Genomic DNA, 13,537 nt, shown 5'->3' with positions numbered 1-13,537 from the left:
CAAAAATTCAGTGATTTATCCCAAATTACACGCAGCTCATTTTTTAGCAATTTATTATAGCTCAAATAGTAGTGATGTAGCTCAAACCTTTTCCCTAGGAAAGGGCAGCGTATTCATCCAAAACTGATAAAACCGAGACTAGATCAAGTAAAAACTGTTGTCCAGTATCATCAATCCAAATTCTAGGGGACAGCAAACAACAAAGCCTGGACAGGGAGGGCTAAAGGGTCAGAGATGACTCAATATTACACTGCATCACTGCAAACAGGAAGAGGCTGTTTAATAAATCATCAGTCATCTCCATAACTTGAAAGCCCATATGTACACTAACAGGTCATTACAGCAAGGAATCACACACAAGATTTTCCATGTTATTAACCTCAAGCAGAGCGTGAGTGCTGGGCAAGCTTAAATCCTGCAGAAACCTCTGGACAGCCTGGTGTAAAGTGGAAACTGTTCCAGAAGAGCCATAGCAAATACCGGTGTCTGCAATAACCTTGTTTTATCCTCCTGACCCTCTTCCTCTAATCTCTTCATCATTCTGGTGGCATTTCTCTGCATTCAAATACATCAAACACCCTTCTTGCACTGTGGACATGGTTTTGGGAACTGGTTTGAAAGGCTTGATCCCTGCAGAAGAGGAGGATGTGAATCCTACTCAACGTGTGTTTGTGGAAGGGAAAGCCAGAGGTTATCTGCTGTTTGTAGCCATTATGGAAGATGCCTCTTCAGTCTTTTGCTTGACTTGGTCACTAGCTTCCTCTATTTCTGCAGAGATATATGTTATAAGAGAACATATATGAGTATATATGTTATAACAGAGAGGAATCATACCGAGTCTAGTAGACACTAAGGCCTCAGCTGTGCTATACTTCTGAAATAGTTCAAAATGAAGACTGCTGGTACTCAGTTTTTTTGAAAATTAAAGAATTTTAGATAGGAATTCCATTTTGAAAACAGAGTTTCCGAGTGGTAAATAAACTGATATCCAGGACAGGAATGTTTGAATTTTTGTTCAAACCTTTTAAAACTACATAATACATGTAGGAGTATTCTCAACAGTGCATGTAATACAGAATATAAATCATTATATATTAGAACATGATAGATTTTCCATTGTCACAATACTACTTTTATTATGTACAGCTTCCTAACAGAACTCCAGTCAACAGCAGCCTGTACTACTTAGACATGTACAATTGGTCCCCTGTGGAATTCCACTGATTTCAGAAAAATTAATGACTACCTACTAATTACATAAGTAACTGTCACACTTTATGCCATTGGATGTGAAATCAGATCCATAAAATCTATGAAGTGCCTACAGACCTTTAAAGCTGAGGCAGAGTATTCCCCAATACCAGTAACACCAGCCTGTAGACGCAGTGGGGGGAATGCATCTCAGCTGGATGGGTAGGTTGGAAGACTAACCTTGAGCTACTCTAACCTCAGCTCCCTCCGCAGTCAACGGAAAGGAACCGGCATCTCAAGAGACAAATCAGTCTTCCTGCAACACAAGCACGAGAATCAAGCCCATTCCTGCATAACAGTTACTTACATAATTAACTGTCTAGTCATTAACACTCCACGTGAGAATATTATACAGGCACAAATGTTGTTGAGACCAGGCTCCTGTGAGCTTGTGTTCTGTAAACTAGGATTCCTGAATTAGGGGGAGAGATCCTGAGATCAGCCCTGGGATGTGTGCAGTCTTCTCCACAGAGAGCAAGGAAAGCCAAAGCACAGGCTGGGCATCACATCTGCTAGATGCCTGAAGTTTGGTGACATGAATTCCATCCACTATCTGTGTTTTAAGTTTCAATCCCTAATAAATGCCAGAACACCAATAACTTATTCACAGAGTTAGTTATTTCAAATACTTTGGTCCCAGACTGAAGCAGTTCCCAGTCAACAGCAAGATTATCTCAAACCTGTCTTCTTAAATTGAATTATAATGTTTGATTATTCTATACCTGGAAGAATAATGTCAAAGCAAAATAAACAGCAAGGAAAAACTCAAATCAAAATCTGTTAAACCACAGAATCACAGGATGGCCAGGGCTGGAAGGGACGTCTGGAGGTCACCTCGCCCCACCCCCTGCTCAAGCAGGTTCTCCTGGAGCAGGGTGCGCAGAGTCACATCGGGTGGGTTCTGAATGTCTCCGGAGCAGGAGACTCCCCAGCCTCTCTGGGCAGCCTGTGCCAGGGCTCTGTCACCCTCAGGGTAAAGAAGCTTTTCCTCATACTCAGATGGAAGGAACCTCCTGTATTGCAGTTTGTGCCCATTGCCCCTTGTCCTGTCGCTGGGCACCACTGAAAAGAGCCTGGCCCCATCCCCCTGACACTCGCCCTTAAGGTATTTGCAGACATTGATGAGATCCCCCCTCAGCCATCTCTCCTCCAGGCTGAACAGCCCCAGCTCCCTCAGCCTTCCCTCATCAGGGAGATGCTCCGGTCCCCCCATCATCTCTGTAGCCTCCGCTGGCCCCTCCCCAGTAGCTCCCAGTCTCTGTGGAACTGGGGAGCCCAGCACTGGACCCAGCACTCCAGGTGCGGCCCCACCAGGGCAGAGCAGAGGGGGAGGACCCCCTCCCTCGACCTGCTGGCCACCACGCTCCTCCTGGTGCCCCCCAGGGTCCCACTGGCCCCTTGGCCACAGGGCACACCGCTGGCCCACGGGCACCTTGCTGCCCACCAGCACTGCCGGGCCCTTCCCCGCAGAGCTGCCCCCCAGCAGGTCACCCCCAGCCCCTGCTGGTGCCTGGGGCTGTCCCTCCCCAGGGGCAGGACCCTGCTCTGGCCTTTGCTGAAGGTCACTGGGTCCCTCTCCGCCAGCTCTCCGGCCTGCCCAGGCCTCGCTGGATGGCAGCGCAGCCCCTGGGGCACCAGCCGCCCCTCCCGGTGGGGTGTCACCAGCACACGTGCCGAGGGGACACTGTCCCCTCATCCAGGTCACTGATGAATAACTGGAACAAGGACCGGACCCAGCGCTGAGCCCTGGGCACACGGCGAGCTCCCGGCCCCCAGCTCGACCCCGCAGCACCGACCCCAGCCCCTGAGCTCTGCCGTCCGGGCAGCTCTCAGCCCCCCACTGCTCCCCTGACCCACGGCCCGAGCCCGCCCGGGGTGCTGTGGGAGACGGTGCCAGCAGCCGGGCGGAGGTCAAGGTGGACACATCCACCGCCCTCCCCTCACCTGCCCGGCCAGCCGTTCCACCACAGAAGGCTACCGGGTCGGTCAGTCATCTCCCCTTGGTGAATCCACGCTGACTGCTCCCGATAACCTTCCTTTCCTCTGCGTGCTCAGAGATGACCTCCAGGATGAGCTGCTCCATCACCTTCCCAGCGACGGAGGTGAGGCTGACCCGCCTGTAGTTTCCTGAGACCTTCTTGCCCTTTTTGAAGACTGAAGTGACACTGGCAAAACAGATTTAAATCTAAAAAGATTTTTTTTGAGCAGCCTACTAATGTGCCTGTTTACTGCTGAGTTCTGCTGCTTTTCACCAGCTCATTAGTACATATATTCTCATTATATGCTGTATTAACTTGGTGACTGGGTAATTTGAATCTGCTAGTTTATTGACTTAAGCAAAATAGCAGCCTAAATCATATAAAATATAAAGCGCACACACACGCACCTGTATATGTACATATGGATTATCGATGGTCAGGTTTATTACGGGGCTGGATTCTAGCTCCTTTCACAGCACTGAAGTGGGTAATTAGACACAGAATTACAGCACTTTCACCATTTGTCTAAATATGTTTACAATTATGCCAAGCTACCCAAACAGGGTATTGTCTCATCTAAACCCAACTCAAAGCAAGAACTGATCATGGCCAGGCTAGTATGGTAACACACCACAGTTCTTAGCCCACTTGGCACATCTCTACACGCCGATTCTCACAGTGTATCCCAATATATCAGCTGCTCCCAATGTAATGAGAACAGTTTGTTAATTCATGATAGATTTTTTATGATTGACAATATTTACTGCAAGTACTTTCTGGACAAACACAGCGCTGCAAATAGACAGGGATATTAGGCAGCTGTACGTTCCTACAGCATGCAGATAAACTCTAGCTGGAATTTTTTCTCTGCTTAGCAACTCAGGCAAATAGATTGTAAAAGCACTTGGGAATTAGCCCGCGACTTTTATGATGGTCTTGAGGAAGACCATTGTGAGTACTTCTTTAAACGTCCCTGCTTAGGTCAGCCAGTGAATTGTTTTACTGTAGTGTTTATGGAGTCCTTAAAAAGATTACACTTCATTTCAGTATTCCTGGGGCTCAGCTGGAAAGGCGAGGGCTTTAGGCACCACCAGTATGTGAAGAAGTCATTGTGCTTTTATCATTTTGTCTTGCAGCCTTGAGAGTGGGCTGTCAAGCCCAGATCTGCTGCAGAGCCCTTCTTTCAAGGCCATATTCTATGTCGCCCCCCTCCCCATGTCACCCACACCAACGTGCCACCATTGCACTGATGCAATGAGAGCCAGAGGATCTCTCAGGCAGGGTCCACAGGAAGGCCACAGCTTCACACTTCCCATCCCACCCACCTCACAGGCACTTTCCACCTTCTCAAAACCTTTGCAGCACAACCAAGGTAGCTTTCCTTTTCGTACATTGAGATAATTACTCTGCTACAATCAAAATCTTTTTTCAAGAACTGTAGATGGTGGCATGGGTATACAACTGTGAAGCTTTGGGGATCCTCTGGAGATGGATGAAGGCAGGGCATTCCAGCTTGGAAGTCCTCAAGAGCAGCATAAAAGGTGTATAATCACATCCTTCTGCTTATTCTGGCCCTCTGTAAGATGAAGCTATGTGTCATATGCTTAATAATAAATGGACTAAACAGGTCACTTGGTTTCTCTTTAATTCTTTTAATCTTCTTACAAGATACAAAATAGGCTTAAGTCAAAAACTGTTCCTTAATGTAAAGCATTGGGGGGGGGGGGGGTGCGTGCGTGTGTGTGTGTGTGTGTGTGTGTGTGTGTATGTGTATGTGTTTGTGTTTGCTTGCTCTGCTGTTTTGTGATGATGACAGCCATCCCCTGGAAAGACTGGCTTGCAGATCACTGCTACTGTTCTTTTGAGCAGGTTTACACCTCCTTACTCAATATCCATACAGATCTCTGGGACACAATTACAGTCATAGCAGCAGGAAGAGTCAGACTGTAGTTAAACCTTCCTGCCCACACACAGTAACAGGAAAATCCTGTTTGAAGAATCAGGGAAGAGCCTATTCTGGATAACAAGTGATAACGTGCTGATAATGCTGCGGCCCCCCCACCTCTGTAAGTGGCCCCAGAGTCTGGCCCACTGTGGTTTGATTTTTTTTATATATTATTTAATACAGGAAGGCTGTCCGGGATGGGATAAGGAGAGATGGGTTCCTTGGAAGCGTTTTTGCAGTTGAGCTAGCACCAGTTTTATTTAACGAGCATACAAGCTCAGGTTAGTGCAAAAATAATTGTTTTCTGACCCATGCATGGGTTTTCTTGTTGAGACTGAAAACGAAGGAGGGGAGTGATGTGTTGGTAGGGAGATGCATAGCAATGCAAGCCATGCAGTATGGGCGTGGGAAAAGAGAGGGTGCCTGTTCTGGCCCCTGCTGAAGGTCCCGTGAGTGTTAACACTGCTGGAACACAGCTATGTTAAGTAAGTAACAGTTAAAATGCCAACCCGAGACCAGATTTGTTCTTCTCAAGAGAGATGCTGTAAACCTTTTGCACACAAAGATTTTTCACCACAATATGAAGCTATAAGTTGGGCTAGTAGTGTCAGCTGGACCCCCAAAATTGATACTTCCAGGCAAGTGAGAAGAGATTTTTAGCCAGGAATCACACTTCTTCCCAGAAAAATGTGCTGAGAGGCAGTATCACCTTCAGTTCACGGATCTTCCTTCTAATCTAACCAAAGAGCTAGCAAGACAGACCACCACCCACCTTATCTACTGACCAGGGAAAACTACTTTGCATCTCACTGTCAAACCATGCATTTTCTGATGGACAATGTTCTTTTGTTAAAAGAAAATTTAGAGCTTTGCTTTTCATTTAAAAATAACCCAACACAAATATATATTTTTTTTAAATCCCTTGTAAATCTTTGCCAACATTTCAATTTCTTTTTTTTTTTTTTTTTCCCCACAGCAGGTAATAAAGACATTAAAAATTGGCAACATCAGTTTATCTGAAAAAAAGTCTTATCAAACCAATAGAAATCCTTGTATGGGTAAGAAGATACTTGAGGAGAAGAAAACCACTGAAAATGTCCACTTTGTTACGGCTTTTGTCTCAGATAACAGTCTCATAAGCAAAGCAGCTGAAACTTGTATAGGGTTGGTGCAAAACTGGTTGTGTAACTGTAGCAGAAAACATTTATCAATGATTCACAGGCAGAACAGAGCGAGGCACCTGCGGGTGTCCTGCTCAGGTCTGCTTCCATAAATACATAAAGGAACAGCTCTTCCTTTCCAGAGCTTGTTGTTCACGTTGCCTTTTATTTTTTCCAATTGATTTTTACAGTGTTAGTGCAAAGATCAGATGCTTCTCTGCCAGCCAGATCCCCACTCACTGACCATGTAGTTGTGCAGGCTGTAAATTCATTATGTAAATCACTTCCAGCGTTTCTAGTGGGTTAATGTAAGGTGTATAACTACAGTGCCATCAATAAGCAGCAGGATCTGATGTGTTTGGTCTTTGGAACTAACGAATTAAAGACCAGCCATCTTCAGTTCCTCCAGTTTGGAGCAGACATAAAGTTATTTGTAAGACTTGAAAAATAACAAGGTGAGAAGTAGCAGCTACCATGGATTCATCAGGTAGAAATTGTATCAGGTAGGAGCTGCAATCAAATTTCTTTTTACAATAGGTTAACAAGACTCATAAATAAGCAAAAAACAGTAGAAGTCAGATAGCTGGTGTCAGATATCTGAAGTCAGATATTGAGTGAAAATATCGTCTCGTGGTGCATACTCATAAACAAACTAGCTGAAACTCCGACAGGGTCCGTACAAAACTTATTTCATAAATGTTCAACACAGAAAGGTGGCTACAGGGGTCTATCCTAATTTGTCCAACGTTTTCACTAACAATGCAGATAATGAAATAGAAATATGTTGGAAGAAGGGTTCACCAGAGTCAAGAAGACGCTCAATATGAGTTATGCATCTTGCTCAACTTTATTAGTTTCTAACGCTACTTATATAGAACCGATACACATGCATATTCGTAAAGCAGAAATATAATCGGTTAGTAGTCTCTAAACACGCGCGGTTCTCACACCCCTAATTATCATGACTAAAATAAGCATTCTATCCATGTAGCTAGTTGTGTTGCTGTGCTTCAGCCTTGTAGTTTGTTACTCCCTATTTTCCCATACCGGTCCCTATCTTTCTTGGCCCTGCACCTGCTTTCCCAGCAGCTGCAGCTTGTTACAGCCACGGCCTGTTGGCACAACATAATTACTCGGTCTCAGGATTCAAGAATAGCTCAAGGCTACCCTTCTTGTTAACTTCAGCACAGCAACTTCAGTACAATTCTGATTACAGGCCTATTCTAATACCAGGCCTGGACTGTGCAGATCTTCAGAGATTCTAAGGCCATGCTTCTGCAGCCATTCTTCTACAGAAATACACATATGAAATTTGTTGACGGTGCGAAACGATGAAGGCTGCAGTTACAATAGAGGATGGGATTCGAATTCAAAACAAACTTGACAAGCAGAGTGACGTTTTGAGGACTGAGACTTACTGGGGACCACTGCAAAGTTGTATATTAAGGCATGAATGACCAGGCGCACAGACACAAGCTGATGAGGAGCTGGTGAGCAGTGGCTTTCCCAAAAGGATCTGGCAATTAAAATGGCTCACAACACACCTTCCGTCACCTGTCCTGCCCTGAAACTGCTTTCTGTGGCAGAAAGAGCAGCTGTGTGGATATGGCTGGAATAGGTCTTTAGCCTGACGCGGATCCATGTGCTGTCGCTGTTTGGAGTGGAGATCACAACCAGAAGTCTAGAGCTTTTCAGTATCTCTACAGTTTCCTCCACAGGGTTGGCAGGCTAGAAATATTTCTAAAAAAGGACCTGGGAAAAGCAGATATGTTTTCCCACACCAACTTCAACACATTTAGTAAGCTGGTGCAATGCAAAGAAGCATCAAAAAATACAGAATATCCCAGAGCCAGACACAGCTGTGATGGGGACAGGGAGGCAGGAGGGGCTGTAATTTGGGTGGCAGCTCCCAGCACATGGATCTGGCACCCACAACCTCCAGCAGATGCAGCTGACCACTAAAGAAGGCAAATGACATGAAAGTGCTGAAGGGCTTTTTTATTTTTGCATGGATTACACATCATATGGTGTGCTTCTTATCAGATCACACTGTAACATCACAAAAAGGTCAGTCTATTACTTCAGCAGAGGCCAGGCTACCTGCAGTCACGTTAATCACACATACAACCTAAATATTATTTAACTACATGGAATTTACTCACAAAGTTCTTGGGTGATTGACTTGCTAAAGGTGGACAAGACCTTGGCTTGCCCAAACCCTGCTGCAGACTCCCATCTAACCCATATACGTTGACATCCATCCCATATTCATTGAAAACAGTTGTAAAAGGGGATGTTTTTGTTGCAGGAGGAAGAGTTGAACCCACAGATCCGAACAGCAGAAGCGTGGTTGAGGGAGGGAGGGAGCAAATACTGCACTGATAGTTTGTATAAATGGGAAAAGTCAAGAGTGAGAAGGGTTTACAACTCGGACAGAGGGAATCCTCTTGAATTTGTGTGTAGAAGAAGTATTTTAGTAGTTATACAGCTTAATGTCAAGTTTTAACGAGCAGTTCCAGCACCACGCATAAACAGAGCCTAAACATTGTAGGTACTTCACTGCTATGGCTGCCCAGTGATGTCCATGCCGACAGCTGCTGCTGCCTGCGGGTAGGGATGGCCAGGCAAATCTGAAACACCGGCGGGGGATCTTTTTCAGGTTAATTCCACAGTGTTACGTGACTGCATGCTTTATCAGTCTGCAAGCCAGCTGCCTCCTTGGCGGCTGTACTCTGGTGAGGGACAACTGGTGGAGTGTGATGCGATGTGATAGGAGCGGGTTTAGTTAAACAAAGAGCCGCTCCCATTATCTTGCTGAGAAACGGTTGACAGAGAGGCTTGCTGGTGTTGCCCCCCTCCAAAAAAAATTAGGCTCTGAAGCAAAACATTTTGAAAATATAAAACACTTCATAAACATGCCTTTAACTCTCTAGGTGTGAGTTCTAGCTAATCACAGCTGCTTTCTCTTGAGCCGCCAGCCTGCTTGTAGGGAAAGCATGAAGAGCAGGCCAGCAGAAATGTGAATTATTTATGTTCCCGCTGAAAGCCCGAGTCTTGTCACTACAGCCTTGCTTGATTGAATGGATCTGCAGACAGTTTCTGTAGCAACCCAGAACCTTGCCCAGCAAAATGTTGCCCAGTCACAGGTAACAGAGCAGTAATAAATATTTGCCTGGGTAGCTGAAGACGACAGAGTGCCAGAGTGAAATGTCTTGAGTTTGAGAAATGTATCTGGGGTTTGAGTCCTGCCGTCTCCCAAGACCCACCAAGATGTCATTTCAGCAGGTGAGTTGTTGCATGTCAACTCAGGTACCAGTAACAATCTAGCTGTGACAACAAGGGGTTTCGAAAAATTACACATCTTTGTCAGGATGTGGCAAGTTTTTAGCACCAGGAACACAAGCTGTTGCAGTCAGGCTTTCACTGGTAATCCAGCTAGTTAACAGTCAGTGTAAATAAAGATGTGGCTCCCAAAAGCCTACTGCCACATCTTTGGGCATTATAGCCACATACCAAATACCAGGTTTGATAATATTGTCCAAAATATTTCAGAGAACTGTTTTTTATGCCACAGTATTTAGTGTAGATTGACAAAGGAGTATCTAGGTTCAACGGTTTCTTCCCTATCTATCCTTAGCCTTTGATCCTGGCTCATTGCTGTTTGTAGCCTGTCTGCCTTCTTGTAAAGATGAACCCATCACAATGAAAATGTTATGGAAATTACAAGCTGTCAGGACTACCTTGCAAAGCTTTGAAGGGCAATATAGGTTAGTACATGTGTCTAGACATACTAAATGTATTTTTCAGTATGTCAGTATTGCATTTTTCCTAATTATCAACCTATCAAATGAGCTTTTACTTTTATATTCAGCTTGCCTTAAGAATTTCTGAGGCTGTGAAACTCAACCTATATTAGAAAAATTACAATATGTATAATTTGGAAGTAGAGGAATGTCAGTAGGTGGTTCCATCACCATGCATCTCCATTTCAGCCCTATTCACCACCAGGCACTGGAAGAGTAAACTGCAATATTTTTGTGCTTTGCTGAGTCTGTAATTCCAGTGTTTCCTACATTTCAACCTTACAAACAAAACTAGGCTCTCAGCATTTAGAGTAACCTAGGTGCTTAGCTCTAAACAGAAGATAATCCAGTTATAAAAGGCTTATGGTTATTTGGTCAGAGGTCACCAAGGTACAACTCTAAATGTGAATAAAAGTGAGAGAAGCTGCATGAGACCTGTGTAACCTAGACAAGGAGTAACCTGACTGGCAGATGACAGAGACCTGGGTGATGTTTGAAAGTTTTGTTGATTTAGCGATACCAGGACTACAACATTCACTAATCAATACAGCTTTGCTGGTGGAAACCTGCAGGTGTAGCTTCAACGGCAGAACTTCCTTTGCAGTTCTGATATAAGCAATACATGGTTATTAAAGCAATTTAAATTGGATCCTGTCTCTAGGAGGGTTTACTAGCTCTCCTACTGTAGCTACATTGGCAAACTTTCTAGTGGAGGCTGTTCTACAAATCAGCTACTGAAGAGTGCAAGGCTGATGACAGCAGAGCTGCTTTGGAGGCTTGGTGAGAGTATAAAGATTTTTGCCCTTTGGGAGGTCCACAGAGAAACACTGTCTGCTTCCTTAAGTGAATCTCGGCTGGAGAACAAAGGACTTCAGCTTATATACAGAGGGGTAATTTACATCTCATTAAGCCAATATTTAAAAATCTGCACTGTGTTTGTTTCTTTAGTGTCTATGCTTTTCTTCTCCAAATGTGTCAAAAAGGATGCATTTTCAATTCCTTTTTTTTTTTTTTTTTAACTTTTCCAGAATGAAAAGCAGCAAGAACATTTTTGTGTGCCGACAGATCCTTTTTTTCTGTCCTTGGCTAGCTATAAAACAGTTTAAGGGCATTTTATTAAAATTCCAAGAAAATTAAGCTCAAGCATAAACACAAGTATGAGTATTTTCAAGTACAACTGCAGATGTTTTGGAATTAATTTTACATTGTAAAACTCTTACCTTAATACATTTTCTCATGTAGTACTATAATTTTACAACTATCCAGCAAAACTTCTTTAATTATAAGTTCTTGGTGATTCTCAAGTCAAGTGTGCTACATGTAAGTCTAGTCTAGAGGCTTTTTAGTGGATTTTATACCAGCAAAACCCCAAGCTACATCTATAAAAAAACCCCAAACCTGTAACTGACAGCTGTGTCAACTGGGATAAGAAGCAGTGGGGCATAGCTGTACCAGAGGCATTTCTAACTAATGATTTCAGTGAAGCTGTGCCTTTGATAGGAGGTCGTTTCAAGAACACATGGATGAAGTGTGCCTTTGCAGGCATAGATAAACCCACACTCTGCACATACTGCTGGTACAACACAGTTCCTGTAATAAAGAACTTTTCATAGAGACTCCAAGGACAGACTCAATGGGCATTTCTATGCCAGTCTTGAGCTGTTTCAAGAATTGTTTAGAGCTCAGAATGTCCCCAAAACCCATCAGCATGAAGGTCTCATGGGCAACTCCTCACTGACAGCCTGTAGACCTTGCTGAGGTACTACTGGCTTCATATGAAGACTACTAGTAAAGACAAACTAAAAACATACTAAAATACTGGATCTGCTCAGGTACGTAAGGAGTACTCAGTCTCAGGGAGCCAGGTGTGTTCTGGAGGGTAGCAAACTGCTTTGTCTCACATCAGGCTCAGTCATTCACTGATTAGTAAACAGCAAATCTGGTTTTGAGGGTGGTCTTGGACCACATGGCATCCTCATCAAGGCAGTTTTCCCGTATTATTTGGTTTGCTTCTGTAATTAGTGTGAGCGAGGAGTCTAACTTACAAATACAGTCGTCTGAGGAGGAGCTAGGTTTCCCCACCCCCACACTTTTCCCCTAGGAGCAGAACAATATGTGGTGTTTTTGCCAAATAAATTGGGTTTACATTATGGCTTGATTCCTAGTACATAATTAATATTCTTCATGGACAGCGTGTCTTCAAATAGCTGGCTAATATTTATGCTGAGAAAAAGTCTTGCAGTCCCAGCGCTGGTCGGCTGAAGACAGAAACTTTAGTTTCGTTTTCTTATCTTCTGGTGACACACTGTAAAGGCGAAAGGCATATGAAGTACGGCATTGCAAGGCTTACAGGAACAAATACAAACATACAATTCAACAGGCAAATAAAAGATGCTGTTGTGTTTCGTATTCCTTCTTCCTTGTTTTGAAGGTAACATTTTTCAGAAAGGGGATACAAATATGAACATAGAAACTAATATATATTTTTATCCAGATAAAACGACCAACAGCAGTTTTTACCAGGAACTTGCCAGGTCTCCATTTTCGCTATCTTTCTGCTATATCTGTAGAATATATATAAAAATATATAAACATATATACACACACACACTTTGCATTTTAAAAACGATCTCACAGAATGTGTTTTTCAAAGTGTATTTTAATGAAGCATTCCCCCATGGCCTACTTTCAAATGCCAACAGTTCTCCACAGTTAATGAGTAATATGCAGTGGGGGGAAGGAATGGCTATACCTTAAAATGCTTTGTAAGCAAGCTAACTTCCAAGAGGTACCTCTGGGCAAATCTCATGACCAAAGGCTAGCAGGTTTTATTACTTTTGACCGTACTGGCTCTCGCCTACTAGTGTAGTGAAAAGGAGAAACGCTGCTCCTGGCTGTGTTTACACTTCAAAACATTGGTGTGAGGAGTGACCAGCTAAAAGGTGCAAGGCAGAGGAGCATCAGAGAAGCAGGGAGGACAGGGTCACTTACTGAGGCAAATGAAGACCAATGAGGCAGGAAAAATCCAGTGCCTTGGACCGCCTGGCACCAAGCAGTGGGCCTGCAACCCAGGGTCACACCGGCCCTCCCAGCTCCTGTGGCACAACGGCCGTTAGAGGACAAGGCCGCGTTTTGCTGACGGGCCTACACGAGCGCTGTTGCCTGTACTCGGGCGACTTGCTTCCGCCGGAGAGAGTGGTTTCTCCGGTACAGGCCTGCCAACAGACACTGCTCCCGCTCTCCCGGTGCCGAGGGGCCGTTCCCGAGGAGGGGGGCCTGCCGGGCCGTGAGACCGCAGCCACCCGGCAGCGCCCACCGCCGGCTCCCAGGCCCAGGCCTCAGGCCCGCCCGGGGGCGGTGGGCAACGGCGTTGCCATGCCAACGGCTGAGCCAATGGCG

The 13,537-nt window shown here is 44.6% G+C and overlaps 1 long non-coding RNA gene across 1 annotated transcript; it reads right to left on the bottom strand.

The window, feature by feature from the left end:
• Nucleotides 1–11,288: 11,288 nt before the first annotated feature.
• Nucleotides 11,289–13,522, bottom strand: LOC121083181. The gene is made up of 2 exons (XR_005826266.1): nucleotides 13,130–13,522; nucleotides 11,289–12,443 (listed from the first exon to the last, which is right to left on the bottom strand). It is a non-coding gene; the product is annotated as an uncharacterized LOC121083181 (long non-coding RNA).
• Between the last annotated feature and the right edge of the window lie 15 nt (nucleotides 13,523–13,537).

This window comes from Falco naumanni, chromosome 2 (assembly GCF_017639655.2).
Source record: "Falco naumanni isolate bFalNau1 chromosome 2, bFalNau1.pat, whole genome shotgun sequence".
Taxonomy (NCBI): Eukaryota; Metazoa; Chordata; class Aves; order Falconiformes; family Falconidae; genus Falco; species Falco naumanni.
This window is presented reverse-complemented; position numbering and strand designations above follow the sequence as displayed.